Here is a 24,193-nt window from a genome sequence, read left to right on the forward strand (position 1 = left end):
GTGCCATAGCAAGCAGGACAAAACTATTTGCAGGTATAGAAGACTGCCAGAGCAAATTTTACATCATCAGTAAGGATGCCACCCGCTTTGTTGACATATACAGCACGGTACAATTCAGACCATTTGGCATCACAGAAATATTGGTAAAGACCTATATAGTCTCCGTCCAGAAAAACAAACGAGCGAAGAGCTTCGCTATACACATGAATCACCGCTATAGAAATTGCGTATTTGAGCGAAACGTGCCAGTGGTCAACAGGAAGCAAACTGCTAACAGCAACAGAACACTCACCAATGCAGATATTAGCGCCAACCAGATCCATAACATTGCCAGCTGAATCGGAACCCCATTAAATTGCGTTAATCCAAGAATTTTCACAGAGAACAGTGCACTACAGCGAAGGGATGATATATATATATATATATATATATATATATATATATATATATATATATATATATATATATATATATATATAGTTATATATATATATATATATATATATATATATATATATATATATAGATATATATATATATTTATATATATATATATATATATATATATATATATATATATATATATATGCCGCGCGTGAAGAAACCCCAACTATAGAGGGAACACTGAAATAACCAGCTACTAGGGCATAATATTTTGCAACATCAATAACTTCAACTAATAATATGTTAAGAAAACTGCACGTTACTCATCTTAGAAGTGAAGTCGGCTGCGCAGAGCAGCACATTGTTGCCACCTTATAACAGGAACTTCAACCCACACCGTCTCTGGCACAATTTCAAGGTCCGCACGCCACTTAACGCTAAGATTCTTCCGCGTGGCCATCAGCACGCCACCGCCGTATTGAACAGGTTCATCATACACGCGATCGCATCTGTGAACCATGTATGCCTGTGAAAAGGAATACTTGGGGCAGTAACTCGTTGCAAAGCCAAGCTTCAGTTAAGGCTACAACATGGTACGAAGAAGCTGGCACGTTCTCGCACAAACAGAAGAATTTCTTCCGTAGACCACGAACGTGTTGGTTAAAGACGGAGCACTTCATTAGTGAGGTTAGAAAAGAAATCACTTTATATTGTCGCCGGCGTCTCTGTATGCACCACGCCTGCCGTAGAAAGTGCTGAACTGGCAGGCCTTCCGCCAAATGTCCATAGAGCAGATTTCTTTGGGAAGACGTTCTCATTCACTGTGACTCCAGAAGGAAACGCAACTGTCCCGCTTCGCTTCGAGCGTCTGGCAGTCAACATCGTTGCAATAAGCAACTGTTTTTCAGCGCAGCGCGGATTTCCTCGCAAGTTGTCGAAGCGGCCGAGACGCCTTCCCGGCATAGAAACTAGTGTCAAAAAGTCCGGGCCCACAGCACTAACTTCGCCTTCGTCTTGGGCCGTAAGTACGTAGTTTTTAGGGCCTCGACGCACATTTGCTTCCCGCGATGGCCCACCCACAGGCGCGGGTGCGGAATACACGCATGGCTGTTCATACACCCACACGAGGATGGTGGGTGTAGGATAGCTTGACTTGCAGCGCGTGACCAAAGGGACGTCGACGAAAGCGCCAAAGGAGGCCACACGTTTACGTCGCGATGTTGCTGCGCGCACTTATGCAATAGTGCTGCGTTCCGGACGAGTCAAACAGTCGATTAAACAGGCGTGTTTGTTTGATCTATACGAAAACAAAAAAAAAAGGTATTGGAGGTTTCTTTGGGTGGAGCTGCGAACACCACATAGCTGGTTTTGTTCACACAGAAGGACACGTTTTTTTTTGGTTCGTTAACTTGTTTCCTGGTCAATAGGACACGCTTTATGGACTTCAGTTTTCCAGTTTGCATGCTGCCTGCTAGCGAAGAAGTATGCCGCCACTGCAGATGCTGAAGAACGTGGCTACCGTAATTACGTTCCTCGACGTTCATAATACTGCGTTAAGTGCAGCTGCACCGATATTCGTTCAGCGCGAATTACCAGAAGGTTGTTTCTCTGTAATCGTTCGAACTTGTAGCAACCAACAGTAAGCTTCATTGAAGTGTTAAGCTTAAAATTTTGCTCTAGTGAACCTGTGATCACCATTACAAAAAGCTAAGCGGAGTACAAGCGGTGGCAACACTATGCGCTTGCTGGACCGAATACCAGGTCGTCCATTTTCTCCAAGTCCATATGTGACTTTGGGCCCTACGCCAGAAAACTATCCCAATCTCACGACTTCAAATTTATGTAACCACCGACCCAGTCATTGGGCGGTAATCGGCAGCGTTGTTTGAGAAGCCCAATCAAAGGCGCTCCACGTTTATAGGTCATATTTTTTTTTTGCATTCAAATTGAATAGAACTACCTACATATAGCAGATTTCCTTATCGAATTGGCTGACAAGAGGCAAGGAGCGCGATCAAGTGGATGGGGTTTCGCGGGGACGAGCCCGCCCAGTGAAAATAGATAACCGGATAAAGAGGGTGGTGCCGGCGTCTGCAATTGGTCCGCTCCCTCTTACTTAGGTTGCGGTAGATGGGCGAAAATCACTGCGGCGTGCAACAGAACGTTAACAAAGCCGCAAGAACGGATCCTCAACAAAGGGGAGTTGACAGAGTGATGTCGTATGCATGCCGAATGAGCTTGATAACTTTATACTGGCAGCACGGAAAAAATCTTTAATTTACGCAAATACATCCTTGTTCCCCGGTCGATACGAGTAGGTAGCGCCAGAGCAAACATTGGGCAGCGATCATCTATTCCTTTCGGAACGGGAAAGTCTCCGGACGGTCAGGAAAACAAATCAGTTTTGTTCAGCATAATGTTGCATCCTTAACGCGTACGCGTCGCTTTGACGCTATGAGATTTCGCGGTTTTTTGACGTCTAGTGATAGACACGTGAAGTGGGCGGAGCCCGAATAAGTTTGTTTAGTGACAGAGTATTGTGGCTACAAAGCCGTCGAATCAGAAATAATCATTTTCTTTCGTTCAGTTTAATCGTGCATATTCATTGTGCACACATCATATCAGATGGGCGTTTCCGCACTTTCCGTGATGCCGCGTGACAGATGGCCAAAGAGGAGGTGGCCGGAAAATTTTTTCACCAATTAAGGAGGGCTGATTGCGGAATTGGAACAGAAAAGTTTGCAATAGCTTTACGTTATAGCGCCGTTTGTGTCCCTCACGCTTCTGCAAAAAATCTATATAGGTAATTCGACCCGTCTGCCTAAAATATTCTTAGTTGACAGCTCGGAGGAGCCGTTTAATTAAAAATTCCGAAAAGTATTACCTTTGGTGCACCACACTTTCAATGAGTCGCCCCCATCTGTCTGACGTAAAGTATAAAATAATATAATAATATATTTTTTATATGCAGACCTCTAATAATAGGACAAAAGTTTGACAGGCATGTTTGACACGCTCCAAAAAAATAATGAAAAACAAAAGAAAAAGAAAGAACATCCGACCGTTGGGCGACTAGCGTACTTAAACGGAAGGATACGAAAGTTCCATTAAAGACACGTGCTTTCATTTAGACTAACTAACTTTAATACTTTAGTGCGTTTCTTCCTATTTCTGTCTTTCTTTTCTCTAAGCGCGATGTCGAATCGAAGCAAAGCACTACTATTAACACTTTTTTGTGGTGCTATGTGCAAGTTTAATAGTTTCGTCTCACGAGCTGTTTCACCATTTTCAATGAAATACAGTACTTCAGTACTGCAGTTCAATGAAGTACTGCACGAAGTCTACGAGAATTTGGCAATTGAGGACGCAGTTTTCCTAAAGAATGGAAACAAGACCATTTATTTTGCGAGGCGTGTAAAATAATCTGAATTACTGCGTCGGTTGCTTTACATTGGCGCGGCGTTTCTGTTCCGGCCATAGGTGAGCCTTGGAGCCTCAGGGAACGCTTTTCTTAGACGCTCGTAACTGGATAATACGGCGTGGTATTTAGATAGGATGTTGTTTATCGTGAGTAGGCCATTAGATTATAGGTCTCTCAAATTCAGGTGTAAGCTGTTTCTTAGCTAATTTAGACTGTATCTTCAATCTTGACGCGACGTCATAAATGAGGTCGAGAGCAATTCGCGGATAGAGTTTCTTTCGCTCAGCGTTACCTTATTATAAAAGAGGTCATATTATTTGCTAAGATGTTTTGGTTGCGTGCTTTTTCATTCAAAAATATCCTGTCTTCTTTGTTCAGTTAACGGGACTTCTAATGAGTTTCAAATAAGGGCAAATATACTTTCATGTTCGCGCCAGCTATATCTTTGGTTTTATTGCCAGCCACCTATTTTTCAGAGTGTTTTCAGCTGTTTGTCTTTCTTCATATTTAATGTATAACTCGGGAACGATAATGTAACTTGTGTCCGGTAAAGCAAAAATACTTCGTAGCAAGGGTAAGAAAGGACACGTTCCCACTGAAAGGAATATCATTCTAATGAGGAATAATAAATGTAGCAGGTTCGTTTTCATCCAAATGCACTGTTGGAAAATTCATCGAAAAGCTTCTAAAATTGTGGTAATCATGAAGGCATGTGATTCTGGTTCCACGGAATGAAGGTAGACCCCCTCCTGTCTTTTACGGGACAATCCTGTAAGTGACAGCGTGTTTTTTAGCGGTGCCGTGGGAAGAAATTACACACGCATGTATTGTTTACGGAAAACTACCGTAACTATGACGGCACGTTATTGCAGTGCTTCGGAATGAAATTATGGACGCCTGTACATCTTACCGAACCGAGGACACCGTAGTAGACCCTTTGCCAGACGCCATTGTAGACGCGTAGCCGGCGCCCGTGTGTCTGGAAAGCGATCTGCGATGTTTGCAGAGTGCGTGTAGTGCCAGTAACTTCGTATTCGCTGTGATTTCGACATTACGTTCGCGCTGAAGCAAGACGTACATGAAGGTCGATTCCTCACTCCAGAATTTTCACAGCCGGTTTCCGCGCTCAATGAGCGAGATGTTTTCATGTTTAGGAAACGGCACACACCGCGATCATCTCAAAGAGCTAGTTTGGGCTGGCACCATGAAACTGCACGAGTGGTTCCGGCCTACAATGGTTAGAGCGTCGGTCTGCTATGCAGTGGGACTCGATGTCCATCTAGTCGGTAATTAATTTCTTTTTTCTTTAGGTATGACCTATTCGACAGGACAACGGCAGCACCCAGCATCCACGACCGGGAAAGTGTGGGAATGTTCGCGAAGAAAGCTTCGCTCTTAATGCGACGACCTGTACGCTGAAAGCACCGCCTTCCCCTGACGAAGTACCGTGCAATGTAAAGCGAGTGTGGCCGAAAAATGACAATTTCAACAAGCGCTACCGGTATGTGCGAATATGAAGTTCGTTATGTTGCGCATTGCACTGGTTCTCTTAAAATTTAGATTCATATCACGTGGTATAGGGAGCAGAGGTCGTGCGTTCAGCAACCCAGACTGCGCACCCCACTTTCCGTCGTGTTTGTGTTTGTTGCGATTACCTGTTGGGTTGGGCGCAATTGAAGATCGAAGCATTTTCACAGCGATTTTGTTGCTGCAGTACGTGTTGCCGTAATATGCGTTGTCATAGTATGTGTGGCCGTAGTATGTGTGGCCGTAGTGTGTGCTGCGGAAGATGTGTTCCTGTAGTGTGTAGTATGTAGAAAGTACGTGTCGGTGGTGATTCGCGCCGTGGTCGTTCTCGGAGATACAAAGAAAGGATTGTCACGCATCTTACATCCCAGACCTTAGGTGGTCATATGGCGAGGGCGTCTGCAGATAGGCGTAGCGCAACCCCGGCATGGGTGTGTAGAGGAGTAGGGGAGGGGGGAGGGCGGGAGGTCGTATTCTATGACATTCCTCCTAGTCAACACGTCCATTTCGCCTGCTGGTGAAACGCTAGCGGACTGACTTGGCTGGAGTACGAGAGAGAAGCATCCAGCCAGTCTTCTTCTCGCTGGTGCATCTCCAGCCAGTCAGCAGCGACCGAAATGAATAGTCCACTCGGCGTGGGCGTACGGAATACTCCCCACCCCTGCATGAAGCGTACACTGCAAGCACGCATCCCTTGGAAGTGTTTCGTGGAATTCAAGCACTGGCAAGGAAGAAATGACATCCTTGGTGTTTACGCGCCAAAAGCACAATCTGGTTATATAAAAGCAAGTGGTAGTGCGGTGCTGCGGATTAATTTTGACCATCTGGTATGGTGCATGGGCGTTCTTACATTCCGCCCCAACGGAATGCGGTCGCCATGGGCGGAATCGAACCCGCGCCCTGTATTGACGCAGCTGAGCAACGCCATAGTCACTCGGCTACGGCAGCTTGTTGTGGCAAATCAGAGCCCGGTCATTTCCGACAAGTGTCACAACGCCATTTCACTGCTGTGCTCTTTGTCAGGTGTGTCCTAATAATAATATTCGCGCTTCCGCCCGAAAGGTGAAGCACCGATAGCGATAGCAAATTAGTAGATAGCTGCACGAAGTAAGGATAGTAGTTTTATCGGCCATATAAACTTGTAAACATTCGCTTACTCACAAAATTAACAATGGTAGGATATGTAAGCGTGACTCAACGAGGACGTAGAAAGAAACAGACACACAGACACAGCGCTGCCTTTGTGTGTCTGCTTGTTTCTACGTTCTTGTACAGTCGCTCTTACACATTCTAGAAGAGTTGACTGTTGTGCTTGTCCTTGTTTACCTTTCTTGTTTCCGTGTTCTTATCGCGCTAGGTTACTACTTCAAATACACATTCTGGCATGGATTCAAACAAACTGGCGCGTCAACGCGTTTCAACTAAATTAACCAGCACGATGTCACGCGCGCACAGTTAAATCAATCAATCAATCAATCAATCAATCAATCAATCAATCAATCAATCAATCAATCAATCAATCAATCAATCAATCAATCAATCAATCAATCAATCAATCAATCAATCAATCAATCAACCAATCAATCAATCAATCTTTATTTTCATTCTGTCAATGATACAGAAAGAAGGACTGTGACAAAAAGCTGTTTTTCACAACAGCTTGACTAGGCCACAGCCCCATAGGCCGGAACCACTCATGCAGTTTCATGGTGCCAGCTCAAACTAGCTCTTTCAGATGATCGCGGTGTGTGCCGTTTCCTTTATGCCAAATACAGAACCATGAAATAGGCGAGGTTATAGCATTCGATTTACCGGATCACACAGAATACAATATATACGTTGGATCTGTGTAACTATTCAATTACTAGAATATCAAGAGAGATCCTCGAAACACGTTACATGGTGTTTCGCGTGTAAACAGCCAAGGAGTAAAGAGCCGCTAAACAATCAGGGGTGAAAATAATCGACCACTGCCCAACCAACCATGGGAACACAGTAAGATCAAGAACGAAAACCGAACCCCCACATTCAAGAAGAAATAAAGGTGATAGACACTTGTGACAAGGACAAGGTGACTGTAACATAGAAGTGTAAATAAGCATCAACAATTTGTTACAATCAAACATTTCAAGAACAGTAAATATAATCGGATAGCTCATAGATTCGGCGGAACGCCTGCCCTTAGGATCATTGAAGAACACGTTCCATTCCCTTACTGCACTCGGAAAAGAAAAAAAAATGAATGCCTCAAATTATCCCAATAAAATTTACGTTCTTCAAGGTGTTAGGTACCTTTAGCTCGAGCAGTTGTTGTGATGGACGAGGATAAATAGCCCCTACTGTTGATTTGTAAGCAGCGCATGGGGGAATTCCCGACGTTCCAGCGACCTGCGCGACCCACTTTCGAAGATACCGCTCTGCGCTCCGCCTACGATATATCCGTCACCTGACAACTTTCAGGCGAGGCTACCGAGCTCGGTTTGGCGTCAAGCGCGGATTGCATGATTATGGCCGATTTTCCTGCTGTGAAACTGCCCTAATCATGGTTAACGCTAACCGCGGCCACGCTTACCGAGGTTAGCCGCCTAACCGTCACTTCTCCTGCTGTGTAGCTGAGAGAGAGAGAGAGAGAGAATAACCTTATTGAATTGGGGAAATGGGGATAGGGGATTAGGAGCTTGATGGGTGGTGCCCCAAGTCCAGGGCTCCACTGGCTTCTGCCGCTAGCCGAACGTGACCAAGAAGGGCCTTCTGCACCTTCGGGTCTGAGCTGGCGAGTTGTGCCTCCCATTGCTCCAGTGTGTTGGTTAGATTATACCTAACTAAGTAGGCATTTAAATTCGGCGGTCTATTTTGGCATCCCCATGAGATGTGGTACAAAGACGGTGGTGAGTCGCTACACCACGGACAGGCACGCCCGTACATCGTTGGGAAAATTTTGCTTAATCTTAATAAATTTGGATAGACCCCCGTTTGAATCCTGCGGAGATCTATTGCGTCTTCCCCTTGCAAAGATGCGTAGGGGGCGCCGTATTTTTGCCGCATGCCACGCTGGTGAGCAAGAATATCGCGTGGTGCCATACGTGCCGGATCGTTATCCTCCTCCTCGCGTCGGCTCTCCTGTGAAGTTGCGGGTTGTGAATGGGAGGGCGATGGTTGCTCCGCTCGGTTCGTGAGCTCTCGAGCTAGAGCGTCAGCCCTCTCATTCCCCTCCAGGCCTGCGTGTAGCTGAGCTAACCGCAGTTAGCGATGTCGTTAGGGATGTCATTGTTACGAGGGTATTATGAATAAGAATGCAAAAGAGCGAGTACCTTTTCCGAAGCATGTCAACGCTGAACCGAGGTCTAGAATGCAAACGCATGGAATGCTTAAAAATAGAGGAGTGATATTCGCGCGTAAACCCGGCTGTGATACAATTTTATTGAAGCTTTAAAGTAAGCTTCGCTGCTGCGTGCGAAATACAGCCATTTGCTTCTAAAAGCACTTATACACCGGCAGTCAGAACGCTGTAGTTTACAGAAAGATTTAGGCAAACCTTGTGGTTTTGCTGTGGCCTAAACGAGAGTCCTATCACAGCATACCTAATGATTCTGCTCCAATAGCAGTGCAGAAGCATTCGCGTTGTGAACGTCTAGTGCTATCCGAATTGAAACGTGGCGTGCAGAAATCCTCACCTGCACTCGCAGACATTTCTTGGCAAAGGCTATAGAGGCAAATTGCGCGACTGCTACCGCGAAATAATGTAGTCCCACAATTCCAGCGGTGTTGGCTGCGTGAGAAATATTAATACTAATAATTATAATAATAAAAAAAAAACATTGCTACCCTTTCTACACGAAGCTATTTGAATCAGGAATAAGCATACACCTGGGGAATATTTATATTTTTATTACTTTGTACCTTGACATTTCGAGTTTTTAAACGTGTGACAATGACATACCGTTTCCGTGCACTTTGACGGCAAAACAGCGTCTCCGTCTTCAGGTGAGCCTTCGTCACCTTCTGGTTCTTCCGTCGTCTCGCCATAGAAGCTTGTGACCAACTTTGCCGACAAATGGCTGTCTACGATGACGAAGCAAATGGCGTGCAACGTTTATGTTTCAACCACGCGTGACTATTTGGAGCTCACCAGCGTCGCGATGCATAAAATAGTGAGTCAGCTGACCGGCGTGAGTGTGCCTTCTGTGAGTGGCATAAAAACAGAGGCCTTTATAGGTCCGCTGCTGGCTCCAAAACGAACAAGACCTGACGTCAAGTGTGGAAGAAGCACCGAGAGAGCTGAAAGGACAAGAATGCACATATACGCCAGCTTCCAGCTAGGTGCAACTGAAATGCAACGGGTGTACCTGCGAGATTCTCAACGCGTCCTGCTTAAGAGCAACAGAGAGAGAGAGAGAACATTAATTTGCAATGAGACTGGGTGGCTTTAGCCCGGGTGCAACTCCAATGCCGCCTATTCAAATATATGTAAAACCCAAAAATGCATTTCCGGAATAACCCCAGGGCCGATGATGAAAACATACTGCATCTGAGAGAGAAAGGTGCGTTCTAGTGACCGTTCTTTTTAGTTTAGACCTCAATGTTACGAAAACTGCCGAAAATTGCTAAATATGAAAAAAAGAAGAGTGAAACAGACGCACGAAATCTACAGAATTGTAACTCTACATCAAGAACACATAACCCAGTTCTGTCAATTGCATGTCAGAGAATCCAAAGCGGACAAATTCGGTACATCAATTTATCTTATACGTGATTTCCTTATATTGTTCACAAGGCTTTAGCAAAGCCATACTCACATATTAACGGTCTATTTGATAGCCATATATAAAAAGTCAGTTTTGTACATTCAGCTCTTCTATCAGATGCAATTCACAGAATTCTGGTATTGTTTCTCGTCCAAATATGTAAACTTGAAAGATCCGTTTTCGGGGCTTTTGCGATTTTCAATTATTTTCGTCAAAAACTGACGATCGAAGCAGAAAATTAGCCACTAACAGTCACACTTTATTTTAGAAAGAACAAACCTCATCAAACTTCGTGGAGTGGATGCAGAAAAAACGATTCTCTGCAGCTACTAAGTACTTGACTCCTAAGTAAATGACGTCAGGATATCGGAATAAAGTCAGAGTGGAATCACTTTACGTTATATCGACCCTGTTCCGCATACTCAGCAGAAAGTTTTCTTTGCAAAGTCCCCAGTACAGCCGCCGTCCTTTCATTGAAGCACAGGCAGAGCCAGGCGAACGCTTCCGCGTCACATACTGCGTCCCGGTAAGTGCAGATAAGAGAAGCTTGTAAGAGCTCTAAGGCCTAAGGCCTAGCTCTAGCTCTATCTCTAAGCTCTAAGGCCTAGAGATCAAAGAGCTCTAAGAGCTCTGCGTTGTCGCAGAGCTTGCATCAACGTATGCCTTCTGCATGGCGGGACCATTTAGCCGCGGTTGGCTCATGAGTTCGATGCCTCGCACACAAGAGTGTCAGCGAGTGATCTGCCGCACTTCTCTTTGCAGTGTCCGAAACCTGGCGAGAGAGCAGAGATATTCGTCGAATGTTAGACTCGTGTTCGTTGCACACTTGCGATGATTCTGATGATTAGCCTAGCTTGTATGTTGCACAAATTTAATCTTAATTTGGCATCTGACCTTTGCATATACTTTAGCGATATGATAATGTTTGAACGATAGGCGTCAGCTTGAAGCCCGCAGTACAGTGCACTAATACTGAGAGCCGCCAGTAAATGTGCCACCACTCTGCGCACCTGCTGCTGGACAAAGCTCTTGCATAGCTAACAGCAACAGCAACAAGACCAGTCCGCTTCTGGTCTTGTTAGGTATAGTACTGCAATCCTCTGAAGTGGTTCCGCCTTTCCTTTAATTTGAGACTGTTCATCGCAGTCGTCACAGCCGTAAAGACGTAAAGATGATAATGGGCGACAGCATCAAATGGCCCACTGAGCGAAAGGGCCGGCGTAAGTACCACGTGATGTAGCACGGCCTAAGTAGCACGCCACGTGATGTCCGTGCCTCGACGGAACAGAGGGGGCGGGAGAATACACCTGTGCCGAGCTGGCGTGGCAGGTGTCGCGTGAGGGGAGAGAGGATCGTTGCGAAGCCACATCACCCTGGCTCTCGGAGGCCTTTGTTATTCGGTAGTACCGTGTCCGCGCGAGCTCTCGCCTGCGTTCTAACTTCGCGTCGGTAATTGCTGTAAAAAAATAATGCGCATAAATCAGAACAAATGGGAGAGGAAAGGCGCTGGTGGTAGTGGGTTTCGAAGCTACGATTACACGCTCAGAGGCCCAGTCTCTTATCTATTAAGCTAAACCAGCTATTCCTAGATAACAAGCCTGTGTACGCTGCTTTAAGACGTCATGCTACTTGGACTAAACTTTCCATCGACAAGCTCGGCGTGACGGAAGCGGTGGCGACAAAATCACAACGGCTTACTGGAGAGTGTCCCCATTAGCTTATATGACAGTTGGACAAGGTAGCGTGACGTCACGGAAATAAGTGCACTTGCCTTGTGCTGTATAGGAGGCGTTTCTCAAGCGTCTCGACGCGCTCGCTTGTCCGCGAAGAGATCATAACTCGAAGGACCACTCGGCGGTGTCTAATTGGACATTAATGGTTTCTCATTCACAACTCGTATCAAGTGCTTCGCTGTCCACGGATTTTCTTGTTGACGTTGTTGCCGTCGAATAACTATATGGCTCGACGTGTAGCGATGTGTAGGCCAACAGTGCCGCGAACAGCAGAAGTCAGTGCACTGGCATGTGGAGCAGACGACGGGGCGAACGCCCTCACGGTGGATCCAGTGATATCGCACTGCACGTCTTAAAGCCTGATCTACCAGTAAACACATTTTCGTGTGTCTGCTTTTGGGAAAGGTAGCCACTTGTACGAGGCAGGCGTCGTTCTTGGTACCAGGTACTAAATAATGTAGAAAACTAGAACAAATTGAGATCCAAGCGCACACCGCCCATGCGGGACGACGCGGTAAAGCTACGATGTGGAGCTCCAGCAGTTACATTCCAGATGTTATTTTGATGTTCACGTTAACATTGTCGCATACTTAATTATGTAAATAGAGGACGTAGGCACACGATGGATAAAAAATGGCTGTGGCTTAGCTAAGGTGAAGCCCAGGATGCGAAGCATACTAGCCTTTATTTTAACGCGACAGCGTTAAGGAGCTCGTGTCGCAGAAAAGCCGGTGTCGTCGGCGTCGGCTCAGGCGTGCGGCGCTTGCTCAGGCGCACATTTCGTTGTCGCGCCGAACGCTGCGTTGCTCGACGCGCACCGCGTCCGATGCGGGGCGCGACGCCGCGAGCGACGGCGGGAGTTGGAGCGCCGGTTCTCCTCTGTCGTGACGTCACGGTGTCACGTGATTTCATGGTCACCGCCGCGCCTGAGGAGCTGGGTTGAGCCCTCGTAATATGCTTCGCAAAATGCATCAGACACATACCAGTGTGCATGTATAACGCGGCTACAGGATGTGTGCCACTGGGTACCTGCCCCAGCAGCCTACGTTTATCTGCGGCTCTGCAATATACTTCTCTGACGTCAACTTGGGTCACTTGAAGTATCATAACATTACGCCTACACGGTGACGTTCCAGTCATGCGATTTGTCTTGCAAATGAGGGGCAAGTTGTGGCGTATTTCCGACTCTCAAAAAGCGCATTCTTGCCGAATGTGACCTTCAGCATCGCGTTTATGCTATTTAAAGGCTCGCATAGGAGATATTGAGCTAAAAAGCTATCGCTGCCACCGAAGTGGTACACGAAAACTGTTTTGCGTTTCGCCTTACTCATAGGTTGACGAAGTGTTTCTCAAAAGAATACAAAGATAGCCAGAGTGACGTCTGTGGTTAGGAGGATTAAGATGTAGGCTAATGCGTGCGTTATGTGGCTCCAATAGCAATGCGAATGCCAGGTCCGTCATTTTTCATGTAGGGTGGTATCGACACCCAGACGCATGTTTCTCTCACGCGGACGCGAAGTCCAGTCGAGCACTGTTATGTAGAACGGAATGACCTGTTCTTGTGGGAGTGGTTGCGCTGCGCGACCTTTATTGTGAAGAGACAATGAAATGATAAAGGCGTTCGACTGTATTAAACTTCTTTGACGCGACTGGCACGAATACATCGCGTTCCACATAGCAGGAGCTAAAGCACTTAGGTGTGTGCGCTGCAGCTTCAATTCGGCTACTAGAATTAATAAGTTTCTGCCTCGTGTCACGAACGGGAGCGTCTCAGTTTGTAGCATTCTCACCTCGTGGCAGCTAACGCTTTGGAACACTGTGCTAAACTGCACCCCTGGCTACGGGGCCGCCATTCATTCCGCAGTCTTTTCCTGGTAGCTGGACGCTACGAAGATGCCGCGAGATATTGTACAGCCTTCGGGTTCGGCCCAGCTTGTAACGTATCTTTCGGGAGTAAAAACATTTGCCGACGATTACGACGCTCCCTAATTATAATGCGAACCTTATACGCGTTTTCTTTGGCGATGTATTGGATAGCGTGGACTATCTGTCTCGTGTGACCCATCACAATCGGAGCCAAGTCTGGCGCGACTGCCTCGCTAATCCCACTAAAGTTTGTTTGCTTTAAGGTGTTTGGTATCTTCAGCTCGAGTACTTGTTGCTGTAGACGAGGATAAATGGCCACTAATGTTTATTTGTAAGGCGTGCAGAGGGGCACTGCCGACGTTCTAGAGACCTGCGAACACATTGTCCTCCCACTTTCGTATCAGCGTTGCCGTTGTCGAGTCAAGTCAGCCGAAGCGCTTTTGGGAGGCCGTCTGCGAACAGCCCGCGCTGCACTCCGCCGTCGATAGATCCGTCATTTGACCTCTCGCAGGATAGGCTGTCGAACTCGGTTTGGCGTCAACCTCGGTTAGCATGTTAACCGCCGGTTTGCCTGCTGCCGAATTGCACTAATCACGGTTAACGGTCATCGCGGTCACGCTGACAGTGTTTCGTCGAGTAACCGCCGCTTCGCCTGCTGTGTAACGGAGATAACCGCGGTTAGCGATGTCGTTAAGGACGCTCTTGTAAAGAGGCTATTATGATTTAGAATTGCAAAACAGCGAGCACCTTTTCCGAAGCATGCGAGGGCTGCATTGAGCATAAGAATAGATAAGTGTGAAACGGTTAAAAATAGAGCAGCCATATTTGTGCTCAACCCAACTGCGATGCAATGTTATTGAAGCTTTAACGTAAGGTTAGCTGCTACGTGCGAAATATAGATATTGTCAGTGGCGACGGCGACACTTCGATATCGCCTAATCCTTGTCACCCTTTGGCTGCAGATCGCTGCCTCTGCGCGGCTGTACTTTGCACCAAATCAGCGCAGATCTTTGCACGTGCCTACGTGCACTGCGCAGATGACACCTGCATCTGGGCGTCAGAAGTAACTCGGCCGGAGGTTCGCGCAAGGTTAGAAAGGGCTGCAACAATGACGTAAAATTATCTTCAGAGACAAGGCCTCGAAATTTCAACAGTAAAGTGCGGATTCGTCGCCTTCACGCGAAACTGGATTACAGGATACCCGGTGTCTATAAATGGCCAGCGTTTTTTCGATTCATCGATTTTTTGGGGTAATTGCCGACCGCGACTTCTCTCGGCGCTCCCATGTATGCTACCTAAGGAAGAGACTCTCATCAATCAGTCACCTTTTCAGGGCTATTCTTGAAAAATCATGGGGACCGTCGGTGTGTTTTATGCTCCAAGTGTACAATGCGATGTTCATGGGTTTCTTGGGTTACAGCACTCCGATGTTGTCAAGCACCCAGAGGACAAATCTCAGAGTGCCTGAGGGCATGCAAGCTGGAAAGCTTAGAGCATATCGCGGTCTATACCGCGATACGCTTCAAATGCCACAACAATTGCCATCACCGGCTGACATCCCATCAGTACGTATGTCGCCACAGACATCCTTAGAGATCATCTTCGTCAGCTTTTTCGAGTCAAGTCTGAACGCCTTGCTTCTCCCTCGGAAAGTCGACCAGGTGCAACTTTTTAGGGCATTGTAGCCTCCTACCGTTCCCCTCTTCCATCCCACTTCATGTCTCCAGCAAGTCTCCTTGTTATTTGTAGTGCCTCCAGAAGCCTAAAGTGTGGCTGTCCATTCCAGGAGTTGGAAAGAAGTCCGGCTTGCCAACTTCTGCTCCGAATCAAGCGGCTCTATATCTACTGTATGATTCATACTCCAATCGAGCTCACATTTTTACAGATAGCTCTTCGACTCTAACCAGCTGTACTGGTGCGGTAGTCATTCCATCGATGCCAATCTGCAAGAATTCCAAGATCAGCCACGTCACAACATCGACAGGATCCGAACTTTCGCCCCTCCGTAGCGCAGTGCTATACGTGCAGCAACAATCCCCGACTCACTGGGATATATTCTGTGATTCAAAGGCCGCCCTTGAATCACTCTTATCATCTCTGCGCCACAGCCCACATGAACAATTGGTAGCGGAGATACGATTACGCTACCATTAAGCGGTGTACCGGGGCTATGACATAGTATTTCAGTGGCCACCCGGGCACTGCAACAACACTGACAATGAAAGTGCTGACAAAGCTGCCCTTCAGGCACATGACGTGCGTGAAAGCACCTCAATGCCATTGCGGAGAACGGATGCAGCCCGGCACCTCAGCGGCCTTGCCCATATTATTGCTGTAAGGAAATTGAGCACAACGGAGCTCACCAAACGGCGCTTATATACCATGGACCCGCAGATGACATTGCAACAATAACCTGGTTGTAATCGACGGGAAGAAATGGTACTGTGCGGCTTGCAAATAGGAGTTTCTTTAACAAACGCCTGCTAATTCCTAATTGGAATGGCGGAAAGTCCCAATTGCAGCAGATTTGTTAAAGAAATGGCCAAGCATCTATGGGACTGCCCTACATACCAAGACGAGAAGAGTGTCCTTCGTACAGCTTTGGAGCCCTTAGACGAGAGTCCTCTCACAGAGGAGAACATCTAGAGCACGGTGGACTCGTGAGTCTGCTATGTTGTGCAAGGCTAGAAAGGCGCTGGTGCGTTTACTGAAATGCGCCGGCCTGTATGACCGCCTGCGAGTGACTCAGTGATGAACGCTCAAGTGTGAACAAGTGCAAACTGTAAACTTCTATCCTTCTTCTCTTTCAATCTCCTTTCCCCAGTGCAGCGTAGCCTACGGGGCTCAGCCTGGTTTACCTCCCTGCCTTTCCCCTATAACTTCTCTCTCTCTCTCTCTCTCTATGTATGCATGCCTTAATATTGTCATTGCCTCGGCGGTGTATCCCAAGATATTAAAATAAAGTACACCCAGGGCACATGCGAGCTAACCATCATGAACAACTTTTTCCCCTACAAAGCATGTGAATATATAGCTAACCTGAGAAGGTCACAGAAGCAAAACAGGTGACAAAAATGTTGGTCAAAGCAGTTTATTGTACACAAGTGCACATAACTCTTGTGTAAACTTTAGGTTATAAGCCCTAAAAATTAAGTACAATAGTAAAATATATGACAACTTTCGCCAGAAGGCGACGCATAAACCGCGATAACTAGGTTCAGCGTTGCGTTGTAAGACTCCTCGCACTCTGTTCTGACAATTAGTTTTATAGCACGGCAAAGCGAGACCTACCCACACCCATACCCTGGGTGCGGGTAACTTCGCTTCGCTTTTGCAGCTAAACGCGACTCTCTATGCACGAACTACGCATGCGCGTCGATACTGTGCTAACGCGATGTTGGCGGCGCTAGCGCCCCTTCGGTGCCGCAATTGGCATCGAAAAAAAACAGCTCTTGTAAATTCCACTCACAGGGAGAAAAATCATGAAATTTATTACGTGCGAGAGCAGCTGAATGTTCACACGCGCATATTCCATCTTGAGCTCGAAAAAAATTAATGCGGGAATTGCAGTGCACTATAGCAACTCAACTGAGCCCATGACGAAATAATTCTCACGTATAAATTGAGACCTTGTCAAGAATACTGCGAATATTGTTACAGCGTAAGCTGTCTATACGTACTGCGGCAACTATAAAACAACCCTCCTTGTTGCGCAATAAAGGAAAAATTGGCATTAGGACGCCATTGGACTAAAATTATTGTGTCTAGAGCAATGACATAGTGGAGCAGTAGGAGGAGGAGGAAATAAAAGAGAAGGCAGGGGTGTTAATCAGAAATGCGCCTGGTTGGCAGCCCTAATCTGCGGGATGGAAAAGAGTGAATAGAAATGAAATAGCGCACTCGCAAATAGCCATAGCAGCTAGATCGTATCCAAGGCGCTTCGTAGTATAATTTACTTCTTTCGTGAGAAAAAAACCTGATTTCTAGCAAAAAAGGCGCATAATTTTTTTAATTATTTTTCTTGCGTCATGTCGATTTTTACACAAGGAAATCGTGGAAATAAACGAATAAGTTTCTTTATTTTGTTTCCTTGAGGATATTTCGATAATATGCATCAATTTGTTGTGTAATATTCTGAAAATGTAGAGAAGATTTTTTTCGGAGAACAATCAATGATGCCAATTTATTGCTTGTTAGGGTACCCATATTGACTGTCCGACTGGAATAATAACCCATCGGCCAGACAATACCGAATCCTTAACACAATACTTATCTTAGTAATTCTTTAATTCTTACCGTAAGAATCATTCGTGGCGTGCTGTTTCCGCGGCGCCGAGCGCTAAAATGTATAATCTGGTCTAAACTTTGCTGCTGTTCTGCACCTTTGTCGGCGGTACCAGATTGACCGGCATTTTTTTGTCGGGTGGTGCCAATATTATCAGGCGGCGTTTAAAACGCCCAATCGCATCTCACCGCGATGGTCGAGTAACCAACGCACGCTAAGAAAGGGGAAGCGGACCAATTGGAGACGCCGGCACCCCACTGTCCTTACATGCGCCTTTCGAGTGAGACGCAGCGCCAGGTGGTGCGACCCTGCGCAGCTGCTTTCTCCTCTGGTGACCTGATTTCGGTCCACTGGCCCAACCGGATTATTATACTCTCCACTTCAGGGCACCTCTGGCCTTTCGTGAACCGGTGGATGAATGAAAACGTGTCGCGGTAGGCAATGCCATTCGCTATGTAAACGAAACAAAGGGGGCATCCTGTATACAAGGAGAGCAGCTGATTTTTCCTGTTATAGAAAATGTTGGGGGTCCCCACCCACGTTTGCTTCGGTGATTGCCTAAGGTCGGCATACGGAGATTGGAATGAAATCACAACGGAATATATTTGCGGTAAAGCATACCTGGGACGTGATGACGTAAAGCTATTCCAATTTCATTCTATTCCATTTTCTTCGTTAGCCTTCCGCGATTGGTCAAGCATTTTTGGAGCTAGGCCCACTTAACCTGTCTCTCACAATATGCCTGGAAATCCGCAATAACTTCCCGTTTGAAGGTGACGTGTACACATTGATTATGTAGGATTAGCCTGAACCAAAGAAAAAATGCATTTGTTTCCGATTCTACGCCGATGTCACCATCAGCGCTCCGCGATTGGCGAAAACGTTTTCGGGGCACACGTAGTTCGCCTGTCTGTCAGGCGACATCACAAAACCGCGGAAAATCACATGTCTAACCTGTTTCTACGCTCTATAAAGCATTATTATGCCTTACAAAACTGAAATTGCTTTTTTAATAGCGTGAGTGCCCCGTATTGAATATGATAGAAGATTGCTGCCCAATTATGACTCCGGCTCTGTGCACCCATCGTGTTTACTCCAACATGGACAAATATAGGTCTACCCGTACGTAATGAATTCGCCGAAAAATAAAAGAAAGTACATAATACGAACACAGGTCGACCCACACAGAAAAAACTTGGAACCTGACGTGTCTCTATTTACTGTAAACTCGGCTACAAAGTTTTTTATAGCCGATGCTATGAGATGCATCGTCGTCAGAATTGCCAGGGTAGTCGTCCTTGTCAGATGACAAACAAGTTTCCTCGACAACCTTAAGTCGTACTCAGTGCCCTTGAGTGCGTTGCATTTGCAGCTTTTACTAAAGTCTCTATGAATAATCTCCAGGCTTGCCTTCCGGCGGCTATCACGGAGAAAGTCCGTTAGCTTGGTAATTTTGGTAGCTTTGTTCACGAATATACGAGTAGGTCGAGTTTCTTTCGTCAGCAATATAGGTCCATGGCTCCCTCAGGGTAACTTAAAAAGAAGAAAAAAGTAGGCTTATGTTCGAGTAGCGATAGTACTCCGAGCTACCAGCGAGAATTCATTTGTATGCCCATAAAGAAAATTTGCGTTGATATATAACCATTGCTGAGCCCTTTTGGCATGTATACATCACTCTGCCAAATATTTACTGAGGACTCGTTTTGGCGGCTATTTCAACACCGGTTGAACGCCGGCGCAATTGTGGATGAGCCGCCACAAGCTAAGCAAAGGGAAGCGGACTAATTGGAGACGCCGGCACCATTCTCTTCACCCTGTTATCTACATTTACTATGCTAGCCCGGCCCCAACCAAAAGCCGCTCGTCTCCTGCACGCTCCTCATCTTTAGTTTGCCCATAATATAAAGAAAACCAGTCGCGGTAGGCAATTATATGCGCTTTGAAACTGAACAAGTCACCTCCTACAATGGAGGAGAGCGTTTGATTGAAGTATTGAAACAACCATGAGAATCACCGCGCGTGCTTGCGTCAGCAGTTACATGAGTATACGACGTCAGGATAGTGCAATAAAGTCAGAGTGGAATCACTTTACGTTATAGCGATCATGTTCCGCATACTCTGCAAAAAAGTTTCTTTGCACAGTTCCAAGTAGAGCCCTTGTCCTTTCATTCAAGCACAGGCAGAGCCAGGTGAACACTTCCGCGTCACATACTGCGTCACGGTAAATGCAGATGGGAGAAGCTTGTAAGACCTCTAAAACACAAGCTGGGGTGTTCGCAGAGCCTGCAACAACGTATACCTTCTGCGTGGCGGAACCCTTGCGCTGCGGATGGCTCGTGAGTGCGACGCCTCGCATACGAAAGTGTCAGCCCATGGTCTGCCACTCTCTTTGCAGTGTCCAAAATCTGGTGAGAGAGCAGATATATTGGCGGAATATTAGATGCGTGTTCGTTGCACAATTGCGATGTTCCTAATCATCAGCCAAGCTTGTATGTTGCACAAATTTCATTTTAATTTGGCATCCGATCTTTGCATGTACTTTAGCGTTATCGTCAAGCTTGAAGGATAAGCGTCAGCTTGGAGTCCGCAGTACAGGGCCGCCAGTAAATGCGCCACCACTCTGCGCACCTGCTGCTCGACAAACCTCTTGCATAGCCAGCAACAATATTGAGCTTCGCAGTCTTAGGCTGCTTCTGCGCTTCTTAGGTACACTACTGCAATCCTCTGGAGCGGTTCCACCTTTCCTTCCATTTCAGACTTCATCGCAGCCGTCACAGCCGTAAAGGCTTGAAGATGGTAATGGGTGACAGCATCAAATGGCCCAATGAGAGAAAGGACCGGCGTCTGTAGCAGCGAACCAGCCCCTAAATTCTTATTGGATGCGACGCCACGTCACGTGTGTGCCTCGACGGAGCAGAGGGGGCAGCAGAATACACCAGGTGTTGCGTACGGGGGAGGGCATCGTCACGACACCACTTCACCCACGGTCTCGAAGGCCTTTGTTATTCGCCCGTTCCGTGTCCAGGTGAACGCAAGCTCTCGCCCGCGTTCTAACATCGCGTCGGTAATCGCTGTAAAGAAATAGTGCACATAAATCAGAATAAATTGATGAGAAAAGGCGCTGGTGGTAGTGGGCTTCTAAACTACGACCACACGTTCAGAGGCCCATTCTCTAACCTACTAAGCTAAACCAGCTACTCCTAGATCACAGGCCTGTGCATAGCACTTTATGACGTCATGCTACTTGGAACAAAATTTCCATCGCCAAGCCCGGCGGGACGGAAGCGCTGACGACAAAATCACCGCGGCTTACTTGAGAGGGTCCCGATTAGCTTATAAGACATTTGGGCAAGGTAGCATGACGTCACGGAAATAAGTGCACTGACTGGCCTTGTGCTATTTAGGAGGCGTTGGTTAAGCGTCTCCACGCACTCGCTTTCCCACTAAACTGACTCGAAGGACCACTCAGCGGCATCGAATTGTACATTAATGCTTTCGCATTCACAACTCATAACGAGTGCTTCGATTTCCTCGGATTTTTTCGTTGACGTTGTTACCATCAAATAACGATATGGCTCATAGCAGCTAATTGCAGCGGGTGGCCGTCGCAAGCGGGGTGTGGGCGAACGGCGGCGCTAACGGCAGAAGTCAGTGCACTGGCATGTGAAGCAGACGACGGGGCGAAGGCGCTCACAGTGCAGCCAGTGATATCGCATTGCAGGTTTTAAGACCTGACCTACCAGAAAACTCATTTTCGTGTGTCTGCTTTCGAGAAAGGTCGCCACTTGTTAGAGGCAGGCCACGTTCGCGGTACCAGGTACTAAATAAAGTAGAAAACTAGTGCAAATTGCGATGTAAGTGCACCCCACCAACAGAGCCCGACGCGGTAAGCTCAGACGTGGAGCTCCAGCATATATATTCCAGATGTTATTTTGTTGTGCAGGTTGACATTTTCGCATACCTAATTGTGTAAATAGGGAAGCAGGAAGGAAGGCGATGCATAAAAAATGTGCAAGATACGTATACCATGGGGCATGTATCATTCGGCTAGTGGGTGTCCGCCACTGGACACGTGCCCCAGAAGCCGACGGTTATCTGCGGCTCTGCAATGAACGTCTTCTGACGTGAACTTGTGTCTCTGAAAGTATCACTACGTCACACCTATGGGTGACATTCCCGTGACGCGAGTATCCTCGCAAATGAGGGTTGGTGTCGCCGTTGTTGCGTTTTAGACTCTCAAAAAGCGCGTTCTTGCCAAATATAACCTTCAACATCGCCTTTGTGCTCTTTAAAGCTTCCATATTAAATATTGAGTTAAGAGGCTTCCGCTGCCAGCGAAGATGTGCGAGAAATCTGATCTGATTTTCTTAATAATTATACAGTGACGAAGTGTTTTTCACAAGACTACAAAGATTGCCAGAGTGACTGCAGTAGTTAAGATCGATAACATGCAAGTTTGCGCCTGGAACAGTCGGCTCCAACTGCACTGCAGTACCTTGTACGTTAGTCGTCTACAGTTGGGCACTGCTCTGTAGAACGCAGTGACCTGTTCTTGTGTGAGCTGCTGCGCTGCGCGACCTTTACAAAGAAGTGACGTGTATAACGAAGGGTTTCGGACGCCGCAAGGCATTTGGCGGTATTACACTTCTTTGACACGACTGGCACGTATACGTCGCGTCCCACATAGGACGAGCTAAAGCAACTAAGTGTGTGCGCTCTAGCTTGCACTCGGCTACTAGAATTAATGAGTTTCTTTCTCGCCTCACGAAGGGGAGCGTGTCGGTTTCTACCATTCTCGTCTAGTGGCAGCGAACGCTTTGGAACACTGTGTTCCTATATAATAGGAATACACAATGTCTTGTTATATAGTTCCTCTATAACAAGAGTTACAGCCGTGTTATGTAACCATACTCCCTCCGTAGACGGCCACGTATTAACAGCAGACGGGAATTCTGTAAAGTTTACAACTTCACTGCGAACTAAGTAATTAGGACAAGTAAATGAAAATCGGCGAAATGATAGAGTCGTCTTAGCGGCCAATTTAAGCATATTTTTTCCAATATACCTACATGAGATTGAGGGCTACAGAGCATTCGCGAGAAACTGGACACGAACATTTTTTCGAGTCGACGCGATCCTTAGACGAACGGACATCGACCACTGACGGAGGGTACGCTATATACAGCCTCGCTGTAAAAGGAGCCGTTGGTCTCGCTTTTCTGTTTCTTGAGCTGCTTCGCCGCTCTCACATATGTCGGTAAGTTCGCGTTCACTGTCCGTTGCAGTTACTTTAATCTTTGCGATGCTTCGTCATTCCTAATATCTTGGGAACTAGTCCAATCTTTAGTCATGGTCCATTTCACACAGCTTAGCGCAACGAGAGCGGCCGGTGGCGTCGAGTGTGAACATGCAGGTGCGTTTGCGTTCGACGTCCATGCACAGCGAACAGTGTTGGGAAGCGCGAGGAAGGAAAATATGCCTTAAATTGTGCCCCCGATTAGCAACAGCGGGTGGCACAGCATCAAGAAAGGCAACAAGCTTGGTTTCCACAGGCCGGCCACGAAGAAAGGCGCGTTGCTATACACTAATCTTATGCTTAAAGAAAAACGACAGATGTGCAAACAGAACTTTTCAAACAATGTTTCAAACGGAGACAACAAGGACACGGGACCATAATTTGAACGTTATTTATGCTGCCACTTTCATGAACTGGCACGACTGTTGCATTATTCCAACAAGAAAAGGCACTTGTACGCAAGCAAGATTAAGGATGTGCGTAAGGAGAGGAACAAAAACAGAAGAGCCTATGATGAAAAAAAAATTGGTATACGGTCGTAAGTAAGAGAAGGCTTCGGTTTCAACTTACTTACGGCCACCGCGATATCGTCTTCTGAAGAACTCGAAAAGTTGAAATGGTCACTACAGATATACTGCCAGTCACCAGAGATAATAGCATGAGTTGTATTCAGGAAAGTCAATGAAAAAAATGTTCAGCGAATGCCCTGGCGATACTGCGTTAGATTTCAAGAATTTCACGAGCTGGATGATTTATAACATCAACCTAAGCCCGCTCCAAACTGTAATCTTTTCATATAGGTCCAGAATCGTTCGGGATCGCATTTTACCTGCTTCTCAACAAACTTAGGGTATGCATCACTGTCGTTACGCCGTGATGAGTTACGAAGTACACCACGCAATTCCTCAGAAAACCATGCGGCCATAGCGAACAGGA

This window comes from Dermacentor albipictus, chromosome 9 (genome assembly GCF_038994185.2).
Source record: "Dermacentor albipictus isolate Rhodes 1998 colony chromosome 9, USDA_Dalb.pri_finalv2, whole genome shotgun sequence".
Taxonomy (NCBI): Eukaryota; Metazoa; Arthropoda; class Arachnida; order Ixodida; family Ixodidae; genus Dermacentor; species Dermacentor albipictus.